Genomic DNA, 21,965 nt, shown 5'->3' on the forward strand with positions numbered 1-21,965 from the left:
AGATTGAAACTGTAGATTCATTTAAAGACCTGGGTATATGGGTAGATCCAGCTATTAGTTTTTCTAATTATATCAACCAATTGGTTAATGATAGTTATAAAACTATAGGTTGTATAAAATATTTATAAAGTCTAGGAAATCAGAAATTATGAAGTCATTGTTTGTTAGTTACATTAGACTCAATGTTGACTATAGAATAACTATACGGAAACCTTATAAGAAAACAAGCATGAGTAAACTGGAAAGAGTACAATGGAAATATACCAAGGGAATCCATGGATGCAAAAATTTAAGTTATTATGAATGACTAAAATACCTGGACTTGTACAATGTCTCTTACAGATATCTAACAGAAGGTCTTATTCAGGTATATAGGGCATTTAGAGATGACTATCTCTGGGAATGTTTGGGGTTATCAAAAAGTACTATAAAATCATAAATCAACCTACAGTATGTAGAAGATTCTATATGAATGAGAAGTGTACTAATTGGTTCTCTGAGAGAGCAGCTGATGCATGGAACAGTCTACCAAATTATATTAAAGCAAGTACTAGTTTAGATATTTTTAAGAACAGCCTGGCCACTTACTATGAGAACAAGTGTTTTTTTTATATTGGCAGGCTAGAAGGGCATTAATACCCATGCTTGAAATATCTGTGGTATGTATAGGCTTCGATTTATCCATACCAAAGGGGGTGTTACTTCTCTGGATCTTGAAGCTGTTCTCTTGGAAATGAATAGAATCATATAGAAGGATTAACTGACTGATGGAAACATGATGAATGGATTACAAAGTTGTTATCATAAAAATACAGGTCACTGATGACAGTATAGATTTAAAAAGGAGTATTATTTATAAAATATGAGGTGACGAGAACTTTTTTTGCTGAATATTAGTATTCTGCACATTCTTGAATGTAGCTTGAGACCATTTTCAGTGCACCATGTGCATACATATTCCAGCCCTTGTTGGAGCTATTTAGTATCAATAGATGTGGGGACAAAAGTGGCAAGCTTGCAGTTATTAGCAAATATCATCAACCACAATCCTGAGATACTAGATTAGATGTCTGCAAAATAAATGCCAAACCAGAGAGAGCCCAGATGATCACTGTGGCATCACAACTTGGTATTTGTTGGACAGACAATTTGCAATGAAGCAGATAACATATACATTTATATTAAGTTTGTCTAATGTTTTGAGTAATTTAAAGCAGAAGAAGAACAAGCAAATGAAATCACAAGGAAGCAGCCAAGAAACAAGACAACTTTGTTAAAATCCAAATGTCTTTAATAAATCCAAGTACAAGTTAAGCGCTTTCATCCCAACAATTCTCTGGGACTTCTTCAGAACTAAAAGGCACAATGTAACTCCACATTAAAAAGTCTCACAGCCAATAGAATAACAAGCAAATAATCAAGCAATTAACCCATAATTAAAAATAATTAAATATATTAACCCTCTATGTGTCTGAGCTTTAACACACAGCTAATGCTAGCATAATCATTCAGACCTGGATATATTTATGTATTTATTATTTATTTATTTATTTACTGGGAAATTCAAACTGGACACAGGTCCTTTTTCAGTGGAGGCCCAGGGAGAAAAGCTCTAAAAAAAGATATATATAAATAAAAGATATATATAAAAGCATTTAGGCATAGTTGCCACTTTAAATCACACAACTCTAAATATTCAGGTAAAATCTTACCCTGTACATCTGGTAAAATCTGTTGTATGACAGAAAACCCAAAGCTATGGTCTATACATTCTCTCACATGTAGTATACCAAAACATGGGTATGGTATATTGAAGATGTACCCATGGTTGGTGTGGTTTAATCACAAGGGTGAAGCCTGAGTGATTAAACAAAGCTAACCATGGGTAAATCTTCAATATACCACACCACGGAATCAGTTATTGCTATTATACAATGACATTACCTATTTTTCTTAAATAATCCCATTGTATAATGGTGCAGTGCTGCTCTTCCAGGTTTTTCCTGTATCCTGGGGCTTTCTTGATGTACTGCACATGCATACGGGACTTTCGTTCCCATGCTTCCACAGTATAGCAGTGCTGTGTAAAAGTAGCAATGGAGAAAGGAAGATCTCCATTGCATTTTTTGTTTTGTTTTTAATTAAAAAAGAAAAGAAAGTGGGAGACTTTCAATGTACAGGAAAGACGGGCCAGAGAAAATAAAAGGATAACCAGGTACGTTTTTCCAGATTTGTATAACATACCTGATTATCCTTTTATTTTTGTCTGTCTTGTCTCTCTCCTTAGTTTGAAGTCTCCAGGTTTTTGTCCTTTTTATTTTGTTACATAAAACAAAGGGATCACAGTAGAATAATGCCAAAAGGAAAGTATAATTTTTGTAACATATATTATTGGAAGAAAGTCCAGGTGACCAGACTTTTTCCATTGGTATATACTCGGATTTACAATGGGCATGCTGGTTGGGCTGACCAATCAGAGTGCTCCTTTTGGAATGTTAATGGCCAGTCATTGTATAATACACATTTCAACAAAATGAAGTCAGGGAAAGCAGCAGCCTCAGATGAGGTCACAGCAGATATGATAAAGATACTGGGTGAGATAGGGGAGAAATGGCTCTTGAGGGTACTAATAGCAGTGTCGACGGAAAGGTGTATCCCAGATGACTGGAGAATAAGCATACTAGTGCCAGTGTACAAGAACAAAGGGGACATCCACAACCGCGGGCAGTACAGAGGCATCAAACTCCTATCACATTGCATGAAAGTTCTGGAGTGGGTGATTGATAAATGGATATGCGGAGTAGTAGAATGTAAGATAGTAGATGGGCAATTTGGATTCAGATCAGGATGCAGCACAACTGACACAATGTTTGCACTGAGACAAATACTTGAGAAGAAGCTAGAAATGAGGAGAGAGTCCAACTCAGCATGCTTAGACTTGGAGAAACCATATGATAAGGTCCCAAGAAAGCTGATCTGGGCAGTACTGCGGTGGTTTGTAGTCCCAGAAACATTGGTAGAATTAGGGCAGGCTATGTACAAGGACCCATTAACGCAAGTATGGACAGTGTTCGCCCTCACAGAGGGTTTCCCAGTAGGTGTGGGTGTACATCAGGGTTCAGCTCTGAGCCCACTGCTGTTCATACTGGTGATGGACTACATTAGCAAACAGGTTGGAGGGGATGGATCAACAAAGCTGCTGTATGCAGATGATGTGGCAGTACAGGCAGACTCTGAGCTAGAACTTCAGCAAAGGATAGGAGAATGGAATGCAAATCTGAAGGCATAAGGGATGAAACTAAGCACAAATAAGATGGTGGTAATGGCAGAAAATTGGGGAAATCAGAAGAAGCTGAGAATAGAGATAGAAGGGAAGACAGTGGAACAGGTAAACAGCTTCAATTATCTGGGAGCAGTAGTAGAGGAGAAGGGTAGTCTGAATGAAGAGGTCAAAGCTAGAATCAGAAGGGCTGCAGCCAACTGGCATAGAGTATCAGGTGTGGTCTATGACAGAAGAATGCCAAAGAAGCTGAAAAGTAAGGTGTACAAGACAGTGGTGTGACCAGTACTATTGTATGGCACAGAAACCTGGGCAGTAAAGGCAGAACAATTGAAGAAGCTAGAGGTGATGGAAATGAAGTGCCTCAGAAAGGTGATAGGATGCACACTGTGGGACAGACGAAGAAATGAGGACATAAGAGCAGAAGCCAAAATAGCTCCAATTGCAGAAAAGATCAAAGAGAACAGATTATGGTGGTTTAGGCACATGTGTAGATTGGGACAGACAGAAAGAAGGTAAGAGGAAGTGAGGACATCCAGCAAAGAGGTAGAGGGATTGTGTGAAAGAAGATCTGTGACAGTCAGGCATGAGTGTTGAAGAAGGCAGGAGTGTGGCACTGAATCGAAAGAGTTGGCGACAGTTAACACGATACCCCAACCCCATGTAGAAAAATGGGAAAAAGGGGGCTAATGATGATGTTAAACATGTTTCCTAGGAAATGACCTCTGGGTTTTTATGTTATCCCAGAAATATGGAATAGTAGAGTGGCTTCATAGCAAGTCAGTTGTGCTGTTCAGCATGGGGGATAATAGGTATGAGTTGGTAATGGACTTTATTATGTTGTTCATGGTTTGATACCCTAGTCCTCCTTTTGCCTACAGAGTGACTCTAAGGAAATCAGTTAAACAGACAATGCTCCCTGTTTACCCTGAAAAGAAGCTTGTGCCTAGTGTGTTTACTTGGTTAACAAATAAATAACAAAATATATGAATAACTGATTAGTCAAGTGCCGAGAAATACAAATAAAACATTTATTGGAACAACGTCAGATATGGAGAAGAATTTTTTGCATGATATCCAGACATCTTTTGGGAGGGTCTGAACTGATTCCCTGTAGTCAGACCAAGAAGTGACTGTATGTGCTGTGAACCTGTCACGTGACTCTTTTGTGCTGTTTGTAATGGTAATACAGTATACTACATTATAAGGAAATGGCTGCGGTGGTAAAATGCTTGTTGCAGCTGGTTTAGTAGTATCTCTTTAAGCCAGAGTACCATGTTGCTTAACTTGCACCTTCAAGCCTGCTATCTGCAAATTGAATAATGCTACAACTGAAGTCAGTAATGAGAATAGTTGTTGCTTACTTTGTGGTTTGCCATTTTATGACCACTATTTGACTACTGAAATGCAAAATGGACATTTTTTCTATTATTAATATTTTTCCTCATTTGCACTTGCCCAGTTTGGCTTGTCTGACTGCTGTAACATAAGCAGGACACAGTTGTTGTTTGTCTTTCAGCTTTTCCCGGTAAGGGGTCGCCACAGCAGAACTCTGGTCCGCTAATGATTGGCAGTAGATTTTTACAAAATGCAGAGGTGCCAGCTCGACGCCCAACCTTCAACAACGGCACGCCCATTTACGCACGCATGTCTTTAGAATGCTACCCAACCGGGGGAGGACATGCAGACTCCATTAATATTTTTATTTTGGCTTTTGAGTGTGCTGAAGAGGGAGAGTACTGTTTGTGCTTGCCTGATTGCAGAGAATGGATGCTACTGGCAGGCATGACTTTGTTGGACCAGATACTAAGGTATAACCTACCTCCAGTTGGGAGGGTGGCCTAATGGTTAAGGTGTTTGCCTTACAAACACAAGGTGCAGGGTTTGAGTTTCACAAGGGATAATTGGCTAGGCTTACAATGACTCGCAAGAGCAGTTAGCCTAGTACTAACCTATGAACTGACACTTTTTAGTGTGATACACTGGTATCTTTAATGAATGAATGAGTGAATGAATGGACATATTAGCACTGAATGTCAACACTCTCATGAGTAGACCTCCTTGTAGTACTGGCTACCATAATATGGTACACTTGCTTGTCAGTGCAATCCTGTAATCAAAAGCCAGTCAGTGTGATATAGCCAGAGAGTTAGCAAAGTGTAACCAAGAAGTCAGTATCCATCACCAGGATGTCTACTGTTTACTTTAAGGTTGTTGTGTGACCTATGCTTTTTATTGGAGGTGGTGCAGTATGGCTCCATTTTGTACTACAGTGCAGTGGCATGCTTTACATCATTTACAGAGGGAGCAACATGGTCACGGTGTGTACAATTTGTAAACACCTGACTACACCCCTGTGTGAGGCTTAGGCAGTGTTCTCATATGTTAGTAGACGTGCTTTGTACTGTCTGTATCTGTATGCTGTACTTACCAAATGTGCTCTGAGATGAGAAAGTGATCTGTGAGTTCAGTAAATACTTAACATCTCTCACATATTGAATTACTGTGAGGTAGCAATAAAGAGTTTTCAGTAAGTATGCGACAGTTGCTACACAGCCTCAGCATATCTACTGCTATCAGGTTGTTTACAGAAGAGATTCCATAATGAATAGTGCAAACAAAGGAGAATAAGAAAACAGGATGATTTAATAACTTAATTCTTGGCATGAAAAAGAGTGATAATATGTGATATGGCTAAAACACACAACAATGAGAAGTGACTACTGTTGTATTTACGAGTGCAAAAAAAAGATTCGTAAGAGTGACAGAAACAAAGAGGTAATCAGTAAAAAGTGTCAAATTTAAATCAGATAGTTTTACTCGGTAGGCCAGTATGGTTTCCATCTAACTAGCAGCAATGAGCAGTAGTTAGCCTAACCTAAATCAAGGTGCAGTAGCTGTACAGCAATAGTTACAGTCCACAAGAGCACAGGGTAGTGAGGCAAAGGAAGTGCAGTAACCCTAAATCAAATAGTTTCAATGCAGTATCATTAAAGCAATCAGTCAAAAAATAAACCTATAGAAGATAGGTATAATGCAGCATTTACAAGTGCCATAATGCAGTATTCAGCAGAAGAGCTCATAATACATCATTCACAGGGACCACTGTTCAGAAATCAGTAGTGTCATAATATACCTTTCAGTAATGTCAAAGTGCAGCATTTGGTAGTATTATAACATAATGTAGTCTATGGACACTGTCACATGTCTTGTATATTCAAATGAGGCACCGAGCCACAGAATGTGCTCAAGTTGTTTACTGCACATAAACATATCAGGAGCAGTAACTGGAACATATACTTCGAACTTCATACACTTAATGACTAGCTCATTACTTCAAACGCACTCACATATGCATCTCCATTCAAGCTTGCACTCACACTGAATGATATACAAAATGGCACTGATCTTACACATGCTCAGTAACTTATATGCACATGCTCTCTGACCACAGTGACTGACTAGGCACACTAAACTCACTGATCTACAGACACCACGCTCTGAAATTAGGAAAACACAAGTTTATCGAATACCTTTCTGAAGTCAGAAAGGTGTTTAATAAACTTTTACAAAGTACCCCATTACAAGCCACCCCACACTTCTGTTAAGCTCTAGTCTCACACTAGAGCATTAGCAGCCATCACCAGACATCACTGAAGAACAATGGGCAAAAAATGAAAAAATAAAAAAAAATCTGAACAAGTTACTAGTTTGACAGAGTTCAGCTCTGTATAACACTTCCCATTACAGCATTTTCCCTGTCTTTGAATTTTGTAATTCCTGAGAGTAGGTAAAGCTCCATGCACTACCAAGAATTATGACTGGATCTTTCTGTTCATTACCTGGAATGTTAGATGTTCTCATCATGGATGTAAATATTAACCTTCCAGCAGTGTCATAATGTAATATTCAGCACCATCATGCAGAATTCAGGTGTCATAATGCAGTATTCAGTATTGCCATAGTGCAGCATTCATCTATGATGTAGTACAGCTTTCAGCAGAGATACAGTGCACATACCTCACAACTTCTTATCACACAAAGTCTGGACAAAGGCAAAAATAATGGGGGAAGAAAGGCTCAAAAATAGGGACAGGTTTTAAATATTGCTGTTATAAATTTAAAAAGTTGCTAGAATAATAGGCTTTGCATTGGCATGCATTTTTCTGAAGGATATGAAGTCTGAAACTGAAATGTCATTCATTTAGTGACTTCATTCCCTGATGAATTTCCAGAAAACCACAAAGTTTATGAGGAGCAGACCAAAAATATGAGATAAAAATGTAGTGATTGTGCCAAAATCTGTATAGTTGAGAGGTATGAATACAGCATTCAGCACTGTCACAATACATATTTCAGAAGTGTAATAATGCAGCATTCAGCAGTGTCATAATGCAAAATTAAACAGTGCCACTGTACAGAATTCAGCATATAATAGTCCAAGCGTTACTGCCATAATGCATTCTGCTGTGCTGTAATTCAGCATTCAGTAGTGTGATAATGCAGTACTCAGCAGTCCCTTTGTACAGAAATCAACATAAAATAATCCCTGCATCACTGTCATAATATAACATTCTGCAGTGTTGTAACAGGATAGTCATAAGTGTCATAATACATGTATCTGTAGTGTCAGAATGTAGCATTTAGCAGCACCATAATTCAGTATTCAACAGTCATATCGACCTTATGTCAGTGTTATAACACAACTTTAAACCGTGTCATAATGCAGGAATCAGCAGACTCATGATAAAATAAACAGCAGTGTCATAGAACATCTTTCAGCGGGTCCTTCTACAGAATGAAGTACTTTTATAATGCAAATTTCATTAGTTTCATATTGCATCATTCGGCATTATCATTATGCACATTCAGCTGCAACATAATACAGTATTCTGCAATGTCACAGCACACCATTCTGTAGTGTCATAATGCAGTATTCAGGAATGTCATAACACGCCATTCTGTAGTGGCATAACGCAGTATTCAGCAATGTCACAGCACACCATTCTGTAGTGTCATAATGCAGTATTCAGGAATGTCATAACATGCCATTTTGTAGTGGCATAATGCAGTATTCAGCAATGTCATAGCACACCATTCTGTGGTGTCATAATGCAGTATTCAGCTATGTCACGGCACCCCATTCTGTAGTGTCATAATGCAGTATTCAGGAATGTTATAACATGCCATTCTGTAGTGCCATAATGCAGTATTCAGCAATGTCATAACACGCCATTCGGTGGTGTCATAATGCAGTATTCAGCAATGTCACAGCACACCATTCTGTAGTATCATAATGCAGTATTCAGGAATGTCATAACATGCCATTCTGTAGTGGCATAATGCAGTATTCAGCAATGTCATAACAAGCCATTCGGTGGTGTCATAATGCAGTATTCAGCAATGTCACAGCACACCATTCTGTAGTGGCATAATGCAGTATTCAGGAATGTCATAACACGCCATTCTGTAGTGCCATAATGCAGTATTCAGCAATGTCATAACAAGCCATTCGGCGGTGTCATAATGCAGTATTCAGCAATGTCACAGCACACCATTCTGTAGTGTCATAATGCAGTATTCAGCAATGTCATAACATGCCATTCGGTGGTGTCATAATGCAGTATTCAGCAATGTCATAGCACACAATTCTGTGGTGTCATAATGCAGTATTCAGCAATGTCACAGCACACCATTCTGTAGTGTCATAATGCAGTATTCAGGAATGTCATAACATGCCATTCTATAGTACCATAATGCAGTATTCAGCAATGTCATAACAAGCCATTCTGTAGTGCAATAATGCAGTATTCAGCAATGTCATAACATGGCATTCTGTGATGTCATAATGCAGTATTCAGTAAGGACAGAACATGCCGTTCTGTAGTGTCATAATGCAGTATTCAGCAATGTCATAACACACCATACTGTGGTGTCATAATGCAGTATTTAGCTGTAATGTATCATTCAGCAAAATCATTAAACAGAAATCAAGTGTCACAATATACCTTTTAGTGGTGTGATAATGCAGCATTTAAAGTCCAATAAACCAATTTAACCACTTTGTAATACTATCTTCAGCAGTATTATGGTGAGGCCTTCAGTATTTTCATAATGTAGCATTCACCAGTATAGAATTCTGCAGAGTTCTAATACATCCTTCAGCAGCACAGCACAGTATATCTTTCTATGTGGTTACTGTACAAAATCAACAGTGTCATAATACACCAAAATTGAACCACCAAAGTGCTAAAGGTGGGTAACTGATACAAACACAAAAATAATAAAAACTCCAAAAGAAAGTAAGCCATCACAGGGCCACCAACTCCAGAGAGGAAACCAGATCATGAACACCCAGTAGTAAAATGCAGACAATTTAAGTTTAGAATGCAAATAATACCTTTTCATCTGATAAAGAAACAGGACTTCTCATAATAACCTCCAGTATTGTCTACTACATTTTATATAGTCTAAAACAAGAAGTAATTAAGTAATTAGCCAATACAATTCCACAACCAGTCACTATAACTAATTAAAATTAGATATTGGTTAATTCATTAAATTAAATTAAATTAAAAAGACATCAAGTTACTCCACCTTAAAATGGTGGTAAAACCCATTATATATTTTTGTGTATGTTTTTATACGTGTTTTTGTGATAGACATAAGGTTAAAACATAAGATTAAAACCATATATTATATCATATATCATATCATATCATATCTTTGACTGTATAAATATGTAAATATATGAATAAGACATCAATTGTGTTAAACTACATATTTAAGTGAATTATTAATATATATATATATATATATATATATATATATAGATAGATAGATACACACACACACACACACACACACACACACACATATATATATATATATATATATATATATATATATGTATATATATATACATATGAAGTGAAGCATTTTGCACATCTTTTTATAAATTCAGTGCTTTTTGTTTTAACACAGGAGTTTAAAGAAATAAACTGTGGGATTCATTAAACAAAAATCTCCATGCAGGAACAGTGTAGCTGCTCCTGCATGGAATATGGCTGCCGTGCGATCCAGGAAACAGCCAATATGACATGCATGAGCCTGCCGACACTGTTCCTGCACAGAAAGCCATGCAGAATGCTAATTACCTCATTTGCTGGTGAAAACCATGCAAATGAGGTTTATTAGCAATTCAGAAAGCAGGCAGGCATCCATGCAGGAACAGTGCTAGTTGCAGACCGAACACATTTCTGCAAATAAAAAAGCAGAGGCATGACAGTTCAAACAAAAACATGTATTCTAAACTTTAGGCATGCCAATGGTCAGATATATGGCCATTAGCATGGGAAAGTGTTTAATTTCATAAAAAAATCAAAGCATTTTTTTGGCCGATCTCGGCCATTTAAGCATAGGACAGTGGCACGCAAATGGGATCATGCCGAAAATAAAAAAAATATATTAAAACTCAATTTTAGGGGAAATCTGCATTTTGCCATTATAGTCTATGGCATGCAGAATTAAAACATTACCAGGGAACACTGGTTGTCAAGGGGAAAGGCTCTGTGTCAGAGCAGTAACTATGGACTAAGGTAGTGGGGTATGCAAATGACAGGAAATTTACTGAATCAAAATATTCTAAGTCCACTCACTGCACCTAACCATGTAGGTCTTAGAACAGAATAGTGTAGGCAGGAGGAGCAGCTAACATGAAAAGGGGGTTTGTCATGCTTGCTGTAAGCACATTGGAGCTCAGTTCTCTGGGTTTGTGCTTAGCTAAGCACAGCTAAGCAAGGGGGTGTGTCTGAGGCTGTAATGTCTTACTCCATGAAATGAAGACCGTGTTCGTGTCTGGGGTCATCCGTTTCTGCTAAAATGTGTTTACCTTAGCTAAACGGGTGTGCATGGTGCGCACTGCGACTTAAACAGAAAACAGAAATAGCAGCACTGTTTACATTTAGGCAGCAGGTTTGTGCGCAGAGCCTCGGGGCTTAAAAGGGGCAGAAATGGGAAGGGGAAAAGAAAAAAAAAAGGGAAATAGCAAAGTACAGGCACTCAAATACAAGTAAAATAGCTGGTAGGTAGAATGTCTCAAAGTCAGCCAATCACATAGGCAGCATCTGCAGAACATCACTATAAACTATGCAAATACCTTCCAGTCTGTTTTTTCCCACAAACTCTGCACCATAGGTGTACACATACGGTGGAATGTTAACCAACAAAACTAGCAAAAAATGTTAGAGGCTGCTGTCACTTTGATCTAACAGTATGTGCAAGAGACCGAGGGTGCTAAGGAGGATAATGCTGACAACCAACTCAGACTGAGTAGGAGGAGAAGAGTGTTCGGACCCAGGGTAACCTACCAGGGGCTACATGATCTGGAGATAGTAGAGCACTACAGGGTGGACTGGGACATACTTCAGCAACTTGTTGAGCTGTGCCAACCTCACCTCAGACCCAGAACCAACAGAGGGGAACCCATCCCAGTGGATACCAAGGTATGTGTAGCCTTAAGAATACTAGCTACAGGTACTTTCCAAAGACCAACTGGGGATATCATGGGGGTCTCACAGGCATCTGCATCCAGTATACTCCACCATCTCCTTCCAACTTCCACGTGCTTATTATATAGATTCCATTTGCCCTGTCTATTTTTGGCAGTGCTTCTAATTGCTACATAATGTGTGATGTCTTTTATTTTAATATAGACTTAGTAACTGTCTTTTACTGCTATTAGGAAACAAGGTGTGTTAAATAGTACTAAACGCTATTTTTCTCTTAACTCTCTCTCCTGTTTTATAGCTTTCTGCCCTGAGTTACCCCTGTGACTTAAGCCCGTGAGGACACCTCAAACCTACCTTAATAATACAGCTATCTTAATTGCTCAAGCAAAAGCAACCTACTCTGCTGCCTCATCCCCTTTTTTCTGGACATTGGACCAAGAAGAAACTAAGGAAGTATGTGTAACTGCTGCTGAACCCTTACTACCTTACTGTTTCAGCCTTGATAGCTGTTTTTAGTACACTCCCTGCCAGGATAGCCAGCAGCCTTAAACCCCCTTATTCTAGTTTCTATGTTCTCCCCCCCTGGCCTACACTAGCTGTCCTCTTCTTTAGTTCAACTTGGCCCCGAGGATATCCTAGTGGAGTAAGGTGTATTTGTGTACCTATCCACTCGGTGACACCCTCCCCCAAATAAACTTCACTGCATGAACTTCAGGTATTCTCTCAAAGCTCTAACCTTCCTCTTTCTCACTCTATCTCCTAAACTCTTTTAGTCCACTCTAGCTGTAACATCTCTCTTCCTACTCACTCTCTCTAGTTTCTCATAGTTCACTCTCACCCAACACACCCAGGTCTTACTTCCATTCTAACTTACCCCTCTGCAAACAACGCTTCACTGATAGACTCTCGAACCTCTCCACACCTCTTTGGTTCTGCCCGCTCCGTTCGCCCTGCGGGGTTACTCCGCTCCCCTACCCTACCCCCACTTTCCACCCACCCCCAGTGCATCTACCTTTATTTCCCCCATAGGCACACCCACAGAAATTCTTATCCAACCAACCACATAATCCCTAAATCTACCACTCCCTCTTTCTGCCCATAAAATCTTTACTCACCCACCACAGCTATCCCACCTAACCAGTAGGATTCCTCTCTATTTTCACTAAACACTACCCCACTCCCAAACCACACCCACTGCAATCCCAACTCTATTTCCCACTTCTACTCTTATACTCCTAAACTTACCTGCTCATATACAAACATAACTCTCTTATATTCATAAATATTTTATCAGCAGCATATCAACTCTACATATTCCACATTCCATCATGCCTTCAAAATCCTCATTCATTTCCTTTTTATTTCTACTTCTCCTGAATTTATCCTATCTTTACTACCTCACCCAACCCCTTAACTTTCACCATGCACAATCTCTCCATGTCACCAGCCACCTTGACTCTACTCTACCATACTCACACACTCCTATTTCTCCACATCTATATCCTATAAATAACCTCCTACTTTTCCCATACAAATACATTACCCTTCAAAAACATTTTTCCCCCATAGTTACTAGCAGATTCCTTAAATCCACAATAGAATCCAATCTACCTAATAAAGTGTCCATCTACCTCTCTAAGCCACTCTTATATCTAATTTCCACTCTACTATCCGGCGATATCCATCCCAACCCTGGCCCCTCCACAGTTTCATCTACAGACAAGTCCATTTTATTTACTTTCTTTAACTCCCAAAGTATAGTAAACAAAGTTCCAAACCTTCATGCCTGGCTCATTCACAATAAACCGGATATCCTAACAATCTCAGAAACTTGGTTAAAACCCCATATAAAAGACTCTGAAATAATTCCACCAAACTATTTAATCATTAGAAAAGACAGGCCCCATAAAAAAGGAGGTGGAGTACCTCTCCTATATTCATCCTCGTTGTCAGTTACCCCCCTATAACAAGCCCATTCCACACTTCAAAAACGCTGAACTACTCCTCACATCTCTCAAATTAACTCACATAAACACATTTGTATAGCCTCACTCTATATCCCCCAGGAGAGAATATTTCTACACTTGAAGATATCCTCTCCTGGCTCTCTAACAACATTAGCAATGAAACAATAATCCTTGGCGATATGAATATTAACTGGGCCTCCATTCAGTCTCCTAAAAACCCTCTTAATATCAACCTTTACAACTTTTCACAGCTTATCAACTCCACAACATACCCCTCTAAAACCCCCTCTAACGGCAGCATTCTAGACTGGATTCTAGTCTCTCACCCCCACTATTTCTTTGACAGTGGTACTCTACCTGATCCCCTTAGTGACCACATACCCATCTTCACACATCGACTCCCATTACTCCTGCACCGCACCCATAATTTTATTACTATCCGTAACCAAAAAAACTTTGATCCAACAAGCTTCTCAAAGTCTCTAAAATCCATAAATTGGAACTGCCTAAAAACATTATCTCTAGATAACGCAGTTGTCCACTTCAACTCAATATTCCTACAAATACTTGATTCTCATGCACCCTTAAGGACTAAGAGAATTAAAACTAAAACAGCCCCCTGGCTATCCAAAAATACACTAGCATCCATGTGACACAGAGATAAAGTCTGGGCACATTACCAGAAAAGCAGATCCCCCCTAGTCCAAAATGAATATAAAATTCTTCGAAACAGGGTAAAAAAACTCATAATTTCCGATTGACAAAATTACTTCTCCACACTCCAAAATAGCAATAAATCAAACCCCCAGAAATTCTGGAAAGGTATCTCTACTCTCCTCAACCCTAGCAAACAAAATACCCCTACCCCAGACCCAAACGCTCCTGACCTAGATCTGGCCACACAATTTAATTCCTTTTTCATTGAATCCATTTCCAAATTAACATCATCTTTCTCTAACACCACTACACTCTCAAATACTCCCCCACCCTCTCTCCGCAGCACTCCACCCGGCACCACCACTACTCCCACATCTCCATGTACTAACTCTTCTCCCTCCACATTTTCTCCTACTCTAACTACTTCATTATCTTCATCTGCCCTAACTCCCCCCCTCACACTCTCCCTCTTTCTCATTAAAACCTATACCCACTTCCACTATAAAGAAACTCCTTCTGAAACTGAAGCCATGTACTAATGCTCGTGATAACATCCCTTCTTACTTTCTTAGCATAGCTGCTGATGCAATTGCCTACCCTATTAGCATTTTAATCAACCGCTCTATCCTAGAAAGTACAGTACCCCAAATCTGGAAAAAGGCCTACATCATCCCTTTACACAAAGGGGGCAACAATAACAATGTTACTAATTTCCGCCCCATTGCTATCCTGTCTCCCATCTCTAAAATCTTAGAAAAATGTATTCTTCAACTCCTTTCTTACCTTTTAGAAAATTACCTACTAACTCTCACACAACATGGATTCAGACCTAATCACAGCACTAGGACTGCCCTCCTCTCCTTCCTTGAAACTGTTAACAAAGCACACAACTCTGGCCAAATTGTTTCTACCCTACTACTCGACCTCTCTAAGGCCTTTGACACTATCTCTCATAACCTGCTACTAACCAAACTCTCAAGACTTAACCTATGTCCCTCCTCCTTGAACTGGTTCTCCAACTACTTATCTAACAGATATCAAGCAGTAATATGGAAAAAGGCCACTTCTTCATTTCTAAACACCCCTACTGGGGTACCTCAGGGGTCCATACTGGGTCCCCTTCTCTTTAATATATTTATAAATTATTTCTGCAACTCTATCCCATTCTCAGACATCATCCAATATGCAGATGATTCCACTATTATATGCTCTGCCTCTTATATCCCCTCACTCCTAAACTTGACCCAAGAAGCTTTCACAACCACTGAGCAGTGGATGAAAAGAAATCACCTTGCTCTCAATGCCTCCAAAACCAAATTAATGCTATTTTCCCCCTCTAAAGCTGTCTCTTTCAACACAAACACATTCTCTATCACTAGTCAGAATAATTCACCTCTAGAACTAGTGTCAGAGACCAAGCTACTTGGGGTCCAAATTGATAACCAACTCAAATTTAACTCTCACCTACAGCTAAATATAAAAAAAAAAACACCAAAAACTTGGTATGCTGTACCGGCAAAATAAATACCTCACACCTGCTGCCAAAATCACTCTCTCTACTTCATTTCTTATCCCCTCCCTTCTCTATGGAGCCCCACTTCTAACTAATCTACAGTCCTCCCTAAAAACCCAACTTTCCTCTTGCTATAACAAAATCGCCAAGATCGCTACCAACCACAAGTCCTCCTCACACCACTGTTCCTCTATCCATATACTAAAATGGCTAGAGCTTCCCAACTATCTCACATACACTCAACTGACTCTTGCTCACAAACTCATTTTCAACTCCTCTCTCTGTCCCTCCCTTTCATCAGCTTTTAAAATGCACCTTCCTGATAAAATATTGAGGTCCAACAATCAAAATATTTTAGAAATCTATAAACCCACTCGTCCCCCAGGGAAAAATCTTCTATCTTTTGTCCTTGCCCGCCTTTGGAACTCTCTACCATCATCCATCCGCACCACCCCCAACCACTTTATTTTTAAAAGATCTCTTCATTCCCACCTAGTATCCAAGTGGGAATGCTCTTGCTCCCACCCCACATAGCTAATTTACTTGCAATTGCCATATTCCTTCTTTGCCTTGATTCCTCGTGCATTCTTCCTGATTATTTACCCATAACTAATATACATTATCATTTCAAATTATAGGGAAAACTGCACTAGGCCTCACCTCCTAAGTGCTTCCTTCATAAATTTCTGTTATTTCTCAGAAGTTTCTTTCAGTATTTCAGAATATGATACAAACTCAAAATATTTTTTCATGCAATATTCTTTATTATCTATAATCTATTAATTTTATCTATTGTTCTTTCATAGTTATTTCTTCTGTATTTACTTGAAATTGTTTTCTGGTGTCAAAATATTTTGTATTATTATATAATTTGTAATTTGTTATAGTTTTGTATAACTAGTATGAATTACTTTTTTGTAACATACTTAGTTCTGGAGCTTTTCTCCCCAGGACTCCATTGAAAATGGGTTATTTGGCCCAATGGACTATCCTGGTAAACCAACTGCAAATAAATAAAAAAAAAATTAATAAAAAAGCTCCTGGATGCCATGCAACCACATGCCGCTGAGCACATTTACTTCCCGAGCACCCGTGAGGAGAGGACCAGCAATATGCATCTCTTCCACCATGTAGCAGAATACCCGGTGGTACTGGGTGCCAGGTTGTGTGCAATGCCCAGGGCATTATCATGAATTTATGTGCTGACAGCCCTGGAAGCTATCACGACTCCTACATCTGACATTCATCACAGCTGTACCAGGCATTTGCCAGTGGAGACATCCCATATGGCCATCTGGTGGGGGATGCTGGCTATGCACTGGAGCTGTGGCTGATGTCACCCATCAGAAATGCACACATACCCACACAAGAATGCTATAATGAGGCACACGTACAAACCAGGATCATTATAGAGCATGTGTTTGGGATGCTCAAGTCATGGTTTCACTGAATTGATATATCCAGTGGAGCCTTCCAGTACTCTCCAGGCACATGTGCACACATGTTCATAGTATGGGACATGTTACACAATATGATCCTGCGGAAACAGCTGCAGCAGGAACAAAACGGGGAAGGGCCACACAGCCCCCCACTATTGCCAAGGTCTCCACAGCACCGAGGGACTCGGATGAGGAACATCCTGCGCCTGCCCCTGTAGGCAGATGGAGGTATGCCCAGTATGCCCTGGCCTTGGCAAAGAGCACATACTCTGACACTGTAGAGACCAAGAGACTGATATCTCTCTGACTTGCACACACAGTAAAATGGATACCAAACATCACGCCACCTATACCTTACCATGTATAAGCAGTGTACTGCATGCATCCGACATAGTCAGCCCTCAAGCACCATCCTCACAACTACTTCAGGCACAAGGTAAGTCAGTCTTCTTAACAATAAATGAATGGAGTAGAATGTTCCATACTCACCCCAGCCTCATCTAGCAGATCAGCTGTAGAAACCACACAGAAATGTCTGGCAAAGGCCCCCAAATGGCGACATCCATGAAATTCCCACCTACAGACTTACACAGTGATATCACAGCAGGTTTAGCAATGGCAGTATAGTTCTGAAAGGTAAGAAGTCTGAAACTAAAAATGTTTATGCCAGAACAATCTGACCAGTGGTTGATACTGTTATGCCTGCAGTCTCAAAGATAGGGCACACCACTATTCTAAATGGGACCAAAATGTTAAGCAAATATATGTACAGTCTGTGCAAATGTGGATTGTGTATAGATGTGTCACCCCCCACCCATAGTTCCATAGAAATGCAGTAACATGTCCCTAGCCTTACGCAACATCCAGCTGCCAACTAAAGTGATGGCTCAACATGAACAAAAAGCAATTGTCAGTAACACCCAGTTAACTTACTGGTGCCATCCCAGGGGTGTCCACTGCCTGGCAGCCTGGGAACATATGATCATCAGAATCCACTGCCTTGCTACAGATGGCCTGCATCTGTCACACCTGGCCTATAGGCCTCTGGCAAATGCCCATGCCTCACCCACAGTGCCCTGTTAGGGAGTGTCATGGGGTCCATAACACCACCATAACACAGTCTACAAAATGCATAGAAAGGCCATGCTGCTAACTCCTAGGAGCAAACCTGTCAGCCTCAGGGAGCCAGAAATCTGGACAAAGCCATGAATAATGGCGTGATAAAGGTCCAAAGAAAAGGATATCTTTAAAATACTGCTCTAATAATGTTAGAAAATTGATGGAATGATTGTATTAGCATGGATTGTCTGAAGGGTATGAAGTCTGAAACTGCAATGTCAGCTGTCAGTAATATTTGACTTCAACCCTGAGTGACTTGCAAAACACTTTTTCTGAAAACCACACTCGTTTGGGTAACCAACCAGATATATGAGTCATGAATCTGCACATTCTGTGAAACTCTGTACAGTCGACAGGCAGGGCTAGGGGTCTAAACATGGGAGTACACTCATTGCAGGCAGTCCTAACCCTGGAAGATGGTGATATATCTGTACCCACAGAACCCTGGCCCACAGCCATGGGGAGTAACACACCCTTTCCTGATCACTCATCCTATGCAACATCCTGACCCCAAAATGTGGCCAGCCAACCAAAGGAGGTGGGCCATACATATATGTGAGACACACACACACCTCCAGGCTGGTCAAACAGTCTGACACACACAAGACCCTCCAAGTGCAGTCAACCTTTCAGAAGACCCCTCTGCAAAGTACTGGTAGCTATAGCCAAAATATCTGACACAGGACACCCCCCCATATATCTTATCCTCTACAAATCTATCTGGAGTCTGCCTGTCACCCTAATCCTGCCTGACTTATATTATCCAACCATAGACTGGAAATCAAACCATGCCAGAACAGAAATGCACAGAGATTCCACCATTGTAATATATCACCAAGGTGCTGGACCATTTCCACAGCTCCAGCAGTCAATTGGTTGTAGGCACACCACTCAACAGCCTGGATTGATTGTGCAAGACTGCCTAGCATTTGGCCCATAATATTGATGTGTGTGTTCATCTATCCTGTATTCCTCTGGTAAATCACTGTGATGATCTGAGGAGGTATGTCACGAGGTACTGAAACAATACATGACAGTGTCAAACATCATATATGTCAGATGCCTGCTAAAACAAACCATGTAACCCTAGCAACTCATACATTAATAAGAGAAATAGTCACAATCACTGAATGGCCCTTTGTCTCCCCATTTTGGTAGGCTATCTCCAGATATCCTGCACCAACAGGTTGAGAGGTATGGCTGTAGCACAAAACAAACTGTACAGGATTATAACAATCCCTGGAATGGAGTCCCACATTTATGATAGAAGGTCACATTGGGCATGCTCATACACTTAGATAATTGTCAGTAGAGTCTAGGAATTAACAAGCCTTTCCCACCCAGTGCACTTCCCATTGCCCTACTTTAGCAGTCCTGAAGATGTCTGTCAAAATAGAAGTACCTTTCATCAATTCTCAGTTCTATAAGCTTTGTGGTGCATGTGATAACTGCGTAATGCTATAGCACAAATAACTAGTTAGGTATGAGTTCTAATCTCAGTCCTGGCAAATGTAAAAGTGTATGTGTGCATGTTTATAGGTTACAGATTTTGTGCCCACTCAAACCCAGTACACTCCCCATTGCCTGATTTTAGCAGTCCTGCAGATATCAGTCACCTTAGAAGTCCCTTTCGTCAGACTTCAGCCCTAAAAGCTCTGTATCACGTGCAATAATTAGGTAGATGTTCTAATCCCGGTTCTGGCAAATGTGTGTGTATATGTGTATTTTAAAGTATTTTGTGGCCTCTCTCACCCAGTACATCACCCCTTGCCATACTTTACAAGGGCTGGTGATGTTCCTCACCTTAGAAGTACCTTTGGACAACCTTCACACTATAAGCTCTGTGGCATGTGTGATAAATGTGTAACACTGTAATAGCAATAAATAGATAGGTAGGGGTTCTAATCTCAGTCCTGGCATCCTGTATGTGTGTGTGTGTGTGTGTGTGTGTGTGTGTGTGTGTGTGTGTGTGTGTGTGTGTGTGTGTGTGTGTGTGTGTATGTGTAAGAGCAGTATCCCCACTGTGGGGAGGTTGTTGTATTTGTGTGAGAACCATATCCATTGGGGGTGGGTTTTGCTACTTTTTGCTGTTGCCCACCCAGTACATGTCCCAGTGTCCACATTACAAGGCCCATGGTTGTCATCTACTGTAGAGGGACCTGTAGACACTCTGCATCCCTATAAGCATTGTGCCATATGCAATAACTATGTGATAGTATGGAATAGATAACAAGATAGGCAGCCCATCTAATCCTTGGATATCACTACCCACTCAGGAATCATACACAAATGCACTCAGGTAGGCAGCAACCCCTACATCAGTAGGTGGCCTGCAAACTGGCTCACAGATACAGTGTGAAAGCAGCGGACTCCATTTCAGACTGCTGAACAATCATGAATGGAGTCCCACAAGGTGTGGACCTGGGTCCCCTCAGGTTTGGAATCCACACCTCTGAGGACCAGTCCAATACGAAGGTGCCCTGACTGACAATGTTTGCAGATGACTACAAAGTGGGTGCTATTATCACCCCCCATGTGAGATTGACATCCTTCACAAAGACCTCTCTGAGACCTATGACTGTTGTCAGAACCCTGGACATAAGCTCAATGCCAGATGATGTGCCGCCATCCCCTTTGAGTACGACATGGTTCCCATAAAGTAATACATTGATGGCAGTCCACTGAACACTGATGTTGGTATAAGGGAACTGGGAACATGGGTTGACAGTGAGCTCTCTGTTGACAACCACAGTGCCACTGTCTTCTGAAAGTCCTTCCGTGTGTCACTTCTCCTGACTAAGGTTGTTGAATCCAGGAAGTAACCGGACAGTGTTACCCTGTACTCTCCCCTCAGTAGGCCAATCAATGTGTACTATGGCCCATTTGCCATGTACCCCACTGGACACCTGCAACAACAGGAGAGGCTGTAAATGTACCTCACAAAGAGGATCTTAGGTACTACACACTTGCCCCATATGGACAGACTCCAACAACTCCAATGAATCTTTGTCTCATATTGGCTACTTAGGTGAGATCTCTCCCTGACATACACAGCCATGTCTGACCCAACCCTGTCAGGAATGCTACATCCAAATAAACCAATCTGTCCATACAACATGCCCCAGATACCTCAACCCTATCCTCACAATCAACAGGACATGCTGGAGGGACAGGTTCACAACCCAGAGACTGGCCACACTATGGAACAGATGTCACATACATGTCAAGCAGAGCACATCACTGACCCTCTTCAAGAAAAATTTGGAGGAGTGGATGGGGAATAGAATACCCACCCTGGGGATCACTCCAGTGACTATACTCAGTAGACACACTGGGGAGTATCGTCAGGTGGCATGATGCCAGTGTATTCCCATGGGCTAGCATTGTAAAGCCTCTATGGCCATTTGCCAAGTACACACCTATGAATCTTTAAACCTATGGATCTCAGTACTATCAAGGGTGTGTGTGTGTGTGTGTGTG

This window comes from Protopterus annectens, chromosome 1.part0 (genome assembly GCF_019279795.1).
Source record: "Protopterus annectens isolate FY-2018-M chromosome 1.part0, PAN1.0, whole genome shotgun sequence".
NCBI classification, from domain to species: Eukaryota; Metazoa; Chordata; order Ceratodontiformes; family Protopteridae; genus Protopterus; species Protopterus annectens.